Source organism: Delphinapterus leucas, chromosome 3 (assembly GCF_059928025.1).
Source record: "Delphinapterus leucas isolate spDelLeu-1000000601 "Yukka" chromosome 3, BTC_Dleu_Yukka2, whole genome shotgun sequence".
Lineage (NCBI taxonomy): Eukaryota > Metazoa > Chordata > Mammalia > Artiodactyla > Monodontidae > Delphinapterus > Delphinapterus leucas.
The window spans coordinates 146,023,535-146,034,792 of NC_143131.1; positions in this window are offsets into that span (position 1 = coordinate 146,023,535).

Consider the following 11,258-nt stretch of genomic DNA (forward strand, 5'->3'; position numbering starts at 1 on the left):
ACAGACTTCTGTTCTTTCAGGAACTTCTGTGTTTTATGTGGTTTCACTGGGAGATGCCATGTACATATATGACTATTCCTACTCCCACCGTATTCAATTGGTCCAGGATTTTCTCTCAGGATTTGTCAAACCATGAAAATTCTCTTTCTAGTGGCAGAAGCTATGAGACATGAGACTTAGGAACTGTTGGCCTGTTCCTTGCCCTACCAAGGACCCTGACCTGGAGTGAGGGAGGAAGGAAGGAAAAGAGAAGGAGAAACAGAAGATACAATTCATTCTTGTTATTCATGGTAGTTATGTTCTATAAAGTGACCACAAACTGAACTAGTGAATATCCAACCATTGCTCCTAGGGGAAATACAGGGTAGGTTCCTGTGAGCCCCTGGTCGCAACATTTTCATCAACTGATCAGTGTATAACTTTGTTTTACTTGTGTTCCTGTTTAAAGACACCTTATTTAACATACATTGTTGATTCATTAACATTAAACTCACAGCCAGCAGCGCTGTAACTCACTCCTGAACGAACCTTATCTAACACACATGTTTTCTCCATAAGTCACATCACAGCCTTCTTGCACTTAGGAGCACTAGACAGCACCTCAGCGCTATGCTTGGGGGGTCGTTTTCAACAGTGAAATCACCAACAAAAAGCACTAAAATGAGAAAAAATATGGCATTAAATAGACTTACAAAAAGGACACTTTTCCATAACATGGGAGCTGAGACCAGAAAACAGAGCGTCTCCTAGTTTGACCTTAGCTGGGAACATGTGTGTCGGATGACTCAAGTTTTTCTCCGCTCTGTGAATGTCCACAAATGACTGTGAAAATGCCACAAATATTGATCTAGGGTTTGCAAATAAATTTTAGCAAGTAGACAAATTTACAGATACAGAATCCATGAAAAATTAGAATTGATTATGAGAGAGAGAGGGAGAGAGTGCTTGCTCAGCTCTGCTGGAATTTGAGTCACTGGCTCTAGCTACTTCCCTGCCCTTTTTTTTTTTTGAATTTTTTTTAAATTTATTTTTTGGCTGCGTTGGGTCTTCATTGCTGCGCACAGGCTTTCTCTAGTTGCAGTGAGCAGGGGCTACTCTTCGTTGCGGTGCACAGGCTTCTCATTGCAGTGGCTTCTCTTGTTGCGGAGCACGGGCTCTAGGCATGAGGTGGGCTTCAGTAGTTGCAGCGCTCGGGCTCGGTAGTTGCAGCATGTGGGTTCAGTAGTTGTGGCTCGTGGGCTCCAGAGCGCAGGCTCAGTAGCTGCGGTGCACAGGCTTTGTTGCTCCGTGGCACATGGGATCTCCCAGAGCAGGGATCAAACCTGTGTCCCCTGCATTAGCAGGTGGATTCTTAACCACTGAGCCACCAGGGAAGTCCCATTCCCTGCCCTTCTTATGGCTTGAATGTTCAGTTTTGTTTGATTGTATGAGATATTTCAAGGTCCTTTCTACACCCCACCCCTTTTTGTTTTACCCTAAGCTGATTCAATTGGAGTTCTGTTGCTTGCAACCAAGAGTTCAGACTTAGTATATAAAGCCCTTGGCACATAGTAGGTCCTCAGTGAATGTGGGTCCCTTCCCTCATAGAATGCAGGGTTGGCTAAAGGTAACCAATGAATGTGTGTCCTAGGGAGAGACAGTGGTTAAGAAAAAAGGGCTTTATAATAAAAAAAATAGGTAGCAGCATATTTCCAACTCTTCCTTTTACCCTTAGCAGCAGCAGTCACTTCTTGCCATGTTCCAGTACAGATGGAAAAGTCACTGAATTACAAACCCAGTTGCAAGCTATTTTTGGTGGAACTGTGGTGTGTGTGTGTGTGTGTGTGTGTGCGTGCGTGTGTGTGCGTGCGTGCGCACGCGCAATGTATGCATTGAGATTCTTGGCCACGGCCTCTGTTTGTATCAGCTGTCAGCAAATCAGAGGCACCATACACGTTTGTCATAATTCATTACATTAATTAACCATGTTTGAGAACTGGGCACAGGCCAGAGGGGACGCGGGGGAGGGAAGCCTCCACATTGTTTTGTCTGAACCTCCCGGGTCAGAATTTCCACGGTTTGATGGGCTGCCATCGCCTGCACATGTGTCCCCTGACACGCGGACCTTGATGAAATCATCATGTTTACATCTTTGAATATTCTCTGCAGCTGACGCCTGTGGCGGGAAGCCAGAGGCAGAGAGCATCCCAGAACTTGGCTCTGGGGGCCCATCTCTGTACCCAAAAAGAGCTTGGAATTACCCTGACGTCCGGTACCAAACTGGGCACCCTCCACTAGCCCATCTCTCTTTGGCCAGTTCTCTGGGCAGGCTGCCTGGGCTAGGCCTTCTGCAGGACAAATGGCGCCGGCCGTACCATCCCCACTCAAGGCGCGGTGGGATGAAGGTGTTCTCTCTCCACATCCCCCATTTCAGTGAACGCTAGCTGCCCTGCTCGGAACTTGCAGATAATTCTTGACTCTTTTACCATATCCAGTCTCCCTCCACATCCTATTCATTCCCCTTTATTACCGCTTCTCAGGTCCTTGGACTTCAGCGCTACTTCACCACGATTCCATCTGGGCCTCCATCGCCTCTCACCTGGACCACAGCAACAGTCTCATCTCTGGCTTCCTTTATTCCCGTCTCTTCCTTCCATCTTTCCTGCAGCCACAGGGAGTTTTCTACAATGTAAATAGAAGCATATCACTCTCCCATTTCCTCCATGCTTCCCATTGACCTTGGGATTCTTTTTTTTTTCCTTTTTGTTTGCGGTACGCGGGCCTCTCACTGTTGTGGCCTCTCCCGTTGCGGAGCACAGGCTCCGGACGCGCAGGCTCAGAGGCCATGGCTCACGGGCCCAGCCGCTCCGCGGCATGTGGGATCTTCCCGGACCGGAGCACGAACCCACGTCCCCTGCATCGGCAGGCCGACTCTCAACCACTGCGCCACCAGGGAAGCCCTGGGATTCTTTATGATGGCTTACAAGGCCCTTCCTGACATGGCCCTGCCAATCATTGATTTCTGTCCATTTTCAAGCCTTATTCTCCAGCCTCCCTGCAGTTCTTCTAGTAAGTTTCTTTTGCCTATATTAGTTTCTTTTGTATGTACCCACAGACCCTGACTCCTGAATCATCAAAGTTTATATTTGTTCTCTATGTCAGATTAAGAGCAAGTAAAAATTTTTTTTCAATAAAAATGTCCTATGTTCTTACCATGGGCTCAGTAACTGGGCCTCTGATTGGTGTTTATCACTGAGTCTTTGGTGTTTAGAAACTAGGTCCTTAATGACATCATTTAAACTACTGGATTGAACCTTGCCTGAAGCCAGTACCACACATTTCCCAGTTTCGGGGGGTTTTTTTGGTTGCACGGTGTGGCTTGCGGAATCTTAGTTCCCCGACCAGGGATTGAACCTGGGCTACGGCAGTCAAAGCTACGAGTCCTAACCACTGGACCACAAAGGAACTCCTTTCCCAGTTTTTTTAGTCAACAGACTCTCCTTATGTTTGATTATTTATTTATTTAGTTAGTTTTGCCTGCGTTGGGTCTTCGTTGCTGTGCATGGGCTTTCTCTAGTTGCAGCAAGCGGGGGCTAGTCTGTTGTGGAGCGCGGGTTTCTCATTGCGGTGGCTTCTCTTGTTGTGGAGCATGGGCTCTAGGCACGCGGGCTTCAGTAGTTGTGGCACCCGGGTTTAGTTGCTCCGCGGCATGTGGGATCTTCCTGGACCAGGAATCGAATCCGTGTCCCCTGCACTGGCAGGCGGATTCTTAACCACTGCGCTACCAGGGAAGTCCCTCTCCTTATGTTTGAATTAAATTTTCTGTGACTTTCAACTTGACACAGACGTTGAGTTACCAATTGTTTTTGGACAAGGACGACACCTGCTTCATCTTGACTCTAATTATCTGCTAGGGTGGATTTTTTATTTGTATTATCTAGGCTTATTATTAACCTTTTCCCTTCCTTGGTGTAATTACCTTCTGCACATCACTTGCAGTTTATAAAGCACTCTCACATCCATTATCTCATTTAAAGCTGTCAACACTCCTGGGAGGTATGGGTAACTGCATCCATTTTATAGATGAGAGAACTGAGGTTCAGAGAAGTAACAGGCTTGCCCAAGCTCGCAGGTTAGTAAAAAGCAGGGCTAGCTTTTAAATCCTGCCCTCTGATTCAGAACTTGTATATTTTCTTACATTTGTGTGTTCATTAATTCATTCGAGAACAACAAAAATGACTGAATGTCAACTATGTTAGAGATCTTGCCGGGCTTTGGAAATACACCAGTAAACAAGGCAGAGTCCCTGTCCTTGAGGAACTTACTGACCAGCAGGAGACACAGACCATGGCAGTGATCTGTGATGGGGACGCTGATTCATTCTGAGCCTGGAGAGCTGATCAGCAAGCCACCACTGGAGGGGACAAGCCTCCACCATTTCCAGTCTCTGTCTCCCTGCGTAAGATTCAAATTCCAGGCTTGGGTGGGATGAGAGGCTGGTTAAAATAGATACAATAGATTGTGTGCAGTGGGGAACAGGTAATTCTGCAAGAGGAAGTTGAGACACTATTAGGGAGGAGAAATAGGAACAACAAATGTTCACTATAATTCGGGACACTTGAGTCACTTACTGGATTTCAAGGTTATTGTGCCCGGGTGATGGTCAAGAGTTACAGTTGCTACACCCTGGCTTTTAATACGTGATTTCCCAATTTGGGATAGGTTTTTTCCCTTAAATCCTTTTGATTTATTTTGGAACCTCCTTCTATGAATAAGAATGTTGCTAAGCCCTTTAGGGAGACGGTAGATGTTGGTGAGCTGGGCCAATGCATTTTTTCATCTTCTTCTGTAGTAATGTAAATACCTCCTCTGAACTTTCGCAACCCAAGGCAGACATGACAAATCGAGCCTGGAATTCTTTCCCACTGAGCCCAGATAAAGCCTCAGAAATCTTATTACAGCCACAACCAATTGACCAGAGTTGGCACATGGAGTGACATCTATTTTTCAGTCCTGTTTTGGAGACTGTGGGACCTTGGGAAAATCTCCTTCCTTTCTCTGGGTCTCAGTTTCCCCATCTGTTAAATAGTGGCAGGTGCCTTCCAATTCTGACCGTGTTGGAATGGAAGATCTTTGAGGTGGGAAGACACCTCTGTAGGGCAGGCTTTTAGCCTCTAGATGAGGTTTGCTCCCTCTCTTTCCCCATCCTCCTAGGACCTTCAGGACTGGGAAGTAGGTGGGAATCATATTAGGTGCTGGGACACAGACCAAATATTTCCCTCACAATCTCTAGCGGTGTAGGTAACACCGCTAGAGAACACCTGAGACTCAGGGGTGTGTAGTCCAGGAGTGAAGTGGCAAGGATGGTCACCATTTATTGAGTGCCTACTGTGTATGCCCGGCCCCACCTCTAATCTCCAGCACAACCCTCCAAGGTAACGTTCTCATTCTTTTGTTTACTATAGTGGATTTACAATATTGTGTTATTTTCAGGTGTACAGCAAAGCAACTCAGTTATTTTTTTTCAGATTATTTTCCATTATAGGTTGTTACAAGATACTGAATATTGTCCCCTGTGCTATACAGTAAATCCTTGTGCTTATCTATCTTATATGTAGTAGTTTGTATCTGTTAATCCCATATTCCTAATTTAACCCTCCCGCATTCTTTTTCCCCCTTTGGTAACCGTAACTTTGTTTTCTATGCCTGTGATTCCTTTGTTTTATAAATAGATGCATTTGTGTTGTTTTAGGTTCCACATATAAGTGGTGTCATATAATATCTGTCTTTCTCTGTCTGTACTTACTTCACTAAGTGTAATATTCTTTAGGTCCGTCCATGTTGCTGCAAATGGCAATAGTTCATTATTTTTTAAGGCTGATTAATATTTCATACCACGTCTCCTTAAGCCAATCTTCTGTTGAGGGACTCTGGGGTTGTTTCCGTGTCTTGGCCATCGTAAATTGTGCTGCTATGAATATTGGGGTGCCTGTGTCTTTTCAAATTATAGTTTTTGTCTTTTCTGGATATATACCTAGGAGTGGGATTGCTGGGTCATATGGTAGTTCTATTTTTAGTTTTTTAAGGAACTTCCATACTGTTTTCCACAGTGGCTGTACCAATTTACATTCCCACCAACAGTGTAGGAGGGTTCTCTTTTCTCCACACCTCTGTTAATTTGTAGACTTTTTGACGATGGCCATTCTGACTAGTGTGATGTGATACTCTATTGTGGTTTTGATTTGCATTTCTTTAATAATTAACCATGCTGAGAATTTTTTCATAGGCCGATTGGCCATATGTATGTCTTCTATGGAGAAATGTCTTCTGCTCATTTTTTGATTGGGTTGTTTGTTTTTTTGATATGTTCTCATTCTTATCTTACAGACAAGGGTAATGACCTCTGAGGGCTACCCACACACTCACCCAGTGGCAGAGTCAGGATTAAAGCTCAGGTTCTGTGTCCATTGCTCTTTCAATAATTGCACCTAGTTCGAGCTAGAAAGGTCCTAAGGGTATGATCTTTGGTACTTTTGGGGACTTGCCAGGCCCAGTGCCACCCCTGGTCCCCCTCCCCCTGGGGCACCAGTCTGTCTCAGCACCCAACACTGGTGCTATGCTCAGCCCCCCTCATCTTTCCTGGCTTCTGTGTTCTCTGTGCCTATCACCCTGTGCCTGCACTCTCTTTGCAGGCTTGCCCAGGACTGGAGATGCTTCCCACAGATGCCAAGAGAGGGTCATGCCCAAGGACTTACCTTCTTCTTCCACTCTGCCGTTTGGCCAGTGACTGGATGATACTGGAGTAGGGAAGCCCAGTGCCCATGTCTGGAATCTGCACAAACTCTGAGGGGTAACGTCTGCCCCAGAGCCTCCCTGTGGGATCAAGCTAAGGCTACGCCTTTGCCCCAGCCTGCACCTTGCTTGGCTTCCTTCCCTTCCTTGTTGTCCTTCCCCCACTCTCTGACTCCCTCCAGAAAGCCGTTCCTTAGTACATCACTTGCCCTCAAATACTCAGCTAAAGGCTGCTCTGGGCAACCTGACCTCAGATACCTTCCTTCCCTCTATTTCTTAGGAAATTAATCATAATAACTGAGACTTTAGAATTCATTGCAAAGCATTTTTAAAAAGTTTTATTTATTTTATTTTTAGCTGCACGTGGGCTTTCTCTAGTTGTGGCGAGCAGGGGCTACTCTTCGTTGCGGAGCGCGGGCTTCTCACTGCAGTGGCTTCTCTTGTTGTGGAGCACGGGCTCTCAGCACGTGGGCTTCAGTTGTTGTGGCACGCGGGCTTCAGTAGTTGTGGCACATGGGCTCAGTAGTTGTGGCTCGCAGGCTCTAGAGCGCAGGCTCAGTAGTTGTGGCGCATGAGCTTCGTTGCTCTGCGGCATGTGGGATCTTCCCGGACCAGGGCTCGAACCCGTGTCTCCTGTATTGGCAAGCGGATTCTTAACCACTGTGCCATCAGGGAAGGCCCATTGCAAAGCATTTTTGAGAGATGATCTTACATAGTTCTCTCTGCCTGGCATGCCCTCCCACTGCCCACTTCATTGCTGGACCCAGCTTGATCCTCACTTCCCCTGGGAAGCTTCTCTGCTCAGCCGGGTAGGGTGATGTTCTCCTTTGACTCCCCTATTGTGGCAGAGACCTGCTAGATACACATCAATCCTGGCTCCTCATTTCCCAGCCTCCTGTGCGTTAAGTGGAGGCAGTGAAACTAGTTCTAGCCCGTGGAACATGGGCAAGTCAGGTACATAACTTCTGGGCCAGGCCATAAAATATTCCACGCAGTCCCCCATGATGCCACTCTCCTGCTTGTTGGCTGACATCCAGTGGAGACTCCAAGGAGGCCTGGCTCTCCTGATGATCACACAGAGCAGAAGCCCCTGCCAATGCATTGCACCATGTGATATATTTTTAAGCCACTGAGATGCTGGGATTATTTGTTACAGCAGCTTGCACTGAATGCCCTGACCGAGACACCCAGCCTCTTGTAATATATCTATTTTAACAACAATCACCCTACATTGTAATTGGTTACTTATCTGTCTCACTGAATGGGCTGGAAGCTCCTTGAGAGCAGATACAAGATTTACCTCTCCATCCCCAGTGCCCAGTACAAGAAGATGGTCCATGTTTGTTTGTCCAATGAATGCATGAAAACATTGGGAGGCGCAGCATCATAGTCTCGTCCGTAGAATCTAGAGTTGCCGTGGCTCGGCTGGAATCCTTGCTCTCCCTTTTGTTGCTTGGGTCACCTGGACAAGTTGCTTACTCTCTCCGAGCTTAGTTTCCTAATCTGTAAAGTGGTGATAATTGAAGTACCTACTTCATAGAATTGTCATGAGGATTAAATGAGGTCATGCATTTAGCCAGAGCCTGGTAAGTAGTAAGCACTCCATAAATATAACTCTTATTATTATCATAGCTCTTATCATCCCCAATGACACTGAAGTTCAGAAAGGTGGCTTGACTGACCCAAGATCATTCAGTAAGGGACAGAAGTGATCCTGGCATTCAGAGCTTCCTCTTTCTGCTATGAGGAGTAAGTGGAGAGCTTGTCTGTCATCTTGGGCTTTTCCCCTGCAGTTCTGGGTGACAGCCAGTATCCCCAGCAGGAGTGGTGACCTGGGACTTTTTAACACCTTCAGGTGCTAAGTTGAGGCAAAGGGCCTGAGTGACTTCCCTGGGGAGAATCATGCACTTGGTTGGAAGACCCTCCCAGGTGGAAACCTCCACCTTGGAGGAACTAGGTTGCAGCCTGTAGGCGCCCCTTGTTGCATGAGACAGGCATCGGCTTACACAGGAGCCACGGGAACCTGTGGCCAGCTTCCTCCATTGTCCGGGCCCTCTTTTCTTCCCCTTTTAACTTCTATCTCTCCTCCTCTTCCTTCAGAAAAATACTCAACAGTTTTCCAGCTGCTTTGGCAGTCTCTGAGTTTGAATTCCAAGACCCACGGCCTCTGAGGACAGGAGCCCAGAGGAAGGTTTTTAGCTCTGTGAGACCCAGACAGCAGGAAGTGCTGGGGTTTCCTGAGGGGTGGGGGGGGGGAGAGGGGCACTCCAGGGTTTCCCCAGGCTGCGTGGGAGGAGCCCCAGCTGGAGGCCGACTTCAGTCCCCTGGGAAGCAAGGGCCTGGACCCAGCTGGAGAGAGAAGGCCCAAATGGAACGCTGAGGAATTCCAGGGGATCCTGGCCCCCTCAGTGGTGAGGGCCCCCAGCAGTCGGGGGAATGCGTGAAGTGCCCTGCTGGGGCCAAAGATGGCCTGTGCTGTGTGCGATGAGCATGACCCCTTTCCTGGTCTCCTCTCCCCTTTCTGAAACACCATGTTCTTGGCCACCTCTCTGCCATTTTCTTGGCCTGCCCTCTCCTTCTCCTTTACCACCTGGTGCTCTCCACTCACCTTTCCAGATAACCCCTTGTCTGTGAAGTCCTCGCAGCTGACCCACTGACCTCCCACAGCCTCAGGTGGGCTCCCCCTCAGAGACCGTGGAGAGCATGTCCTCTCCTAACCCCAGAATGCCTTGTGGCAGGCTCCGTGACTGTTCACCTTCGAGCAAGTACATCAGTGAATGAATGAACGAATGAACAAATGAACAGAAAAGTGCCTCTCTGTGCTACTGAATGAATGAGTCAATGAGAGCACGAGGGGGGTGAATGAACTTGCCTCAATGGGACTGAGTGGGGAGCTGGGGGGTTCTGGGGTGACCCCTGGGGGCAGAGGCAGAAACTGCAGGAAAGGAGGCCTTGACGGCTTTGGAAAGGGGCTGCCACTGTTCATTATCCCTGGAGGACCCAGCAGGCCAAGGGGTCCTTTCCCCATGCACAGCCCTCTGTCGTCTCTCTGGGCTCTGGTGTCCCCTCAGGCTCCCATCCTTGGCCATGCTCAGAGGAGAACCCTCCTGGCCCCCATTGGGTTTTCTTGGCAGGGTCCTCCTTGGAGCATGTTTCTTTTGGACGAAGCCTCTCTCTGACCCTTCTTCCCCTCCCCCAAGTCCCCATTAAGTGTTCAAAGTATTTTCTTTTACTCAATAAAGCAAACAAAGGCGAGGGCAGCCTTGAGCCCTGAATCTGCAGCCCTTGGCTTCACTCGGCTGGGGTTTGCAAACCACCTTCACGCTGGAATCTCTGGGGACCCTCCCACGTACTCCACTTCCCAGATGGGAGAGCGAGGCTTGGAAGGTGAAGGTCATTCTGCTAAGAGCAGCATGTGGAGACTTGACCTGGGCCCTTCTGACTCAGCTCTGGGAGAGCCATCCCCCTCTCGGTGGCCCATCTCCACCTCACTTTGATTCCAGTGGGTGACAGCTGGCTGGGTGCTAGGTGGCCTCTGTGGTGAGGGTCTGCAGTTCTTTCTGCAATATGCTTCCATATGGCTCTGCACATCCCTGCCGAACGGCCGCTGTACGCAGGCAGGACTGCTGACTGCTGTGAGTGTTGGGAATCCCGTCTGGGGCTCCACGGAGACAGGTGAGACCTGGTGGGTGCGTGGGGCAGGCAGACCCACAGAGAGGAGTGTGAATTGACTGAGCACACTCTACATGCGAAGCCTTTATTACAACAGCCCTCTACGCTGGGTATTATTATCACCATTTTACATGTGAGGAAACCAAGGCTGGAGAGGTGACATGAGCTGTCCCAGATCATTCAGGGGGAAGTGGTGAAGCTGGGATTTGAACCCAGCATTTGTCAGACCCCAAAGCCCAGGCTCTAACATCTTCTTCTAGTTGGGTGAGAGCTTAAGGTAGGAAGGGGGACAAGTACAGGTGTGGGCTATAACGTACAAGGCCCAGAACAGGTGCTCACCCAGCTCCTGGTTTCATGCCCTCGTGTGATCGATCGAAGGGCAAGTTTGCCCAGGCAGATGGGTTCTTTCTGTTTGTGCACAAATCTGGACTACCCTTGCTCATTCAGTTCTTCTAGAAACCTACCCGCTTGCTTTGGTCTTCCGTGGAGATAGATGCTCTCCACCCCGCAAGTGTGGGCTGGTCTCCCTTCTGCCTGCCCTAACCCCACAGCCCTGTGGTGGGTGGAGCCAGCTCCTCAGGAAAGGGGCTTCTCTCTAGACAGCCCTGCCCTCCATCCCCCTTTCCATCCCTGGCCCTGGCCGTCCCCCTGGGCCCCGGCTTGAGAACAGACACCCCTTTGCCAAGCACGGAATGGGAAGGGCCGAGCTGCAGCAGCCTCAGCCAGGAGTCCCAGCCAGGGAACGGGATCAAGAGTGGATGGGATGACTGGGGCTGCAGAGGGGCCAGGACCAAGGCACAGGGACCTGGGGCTGC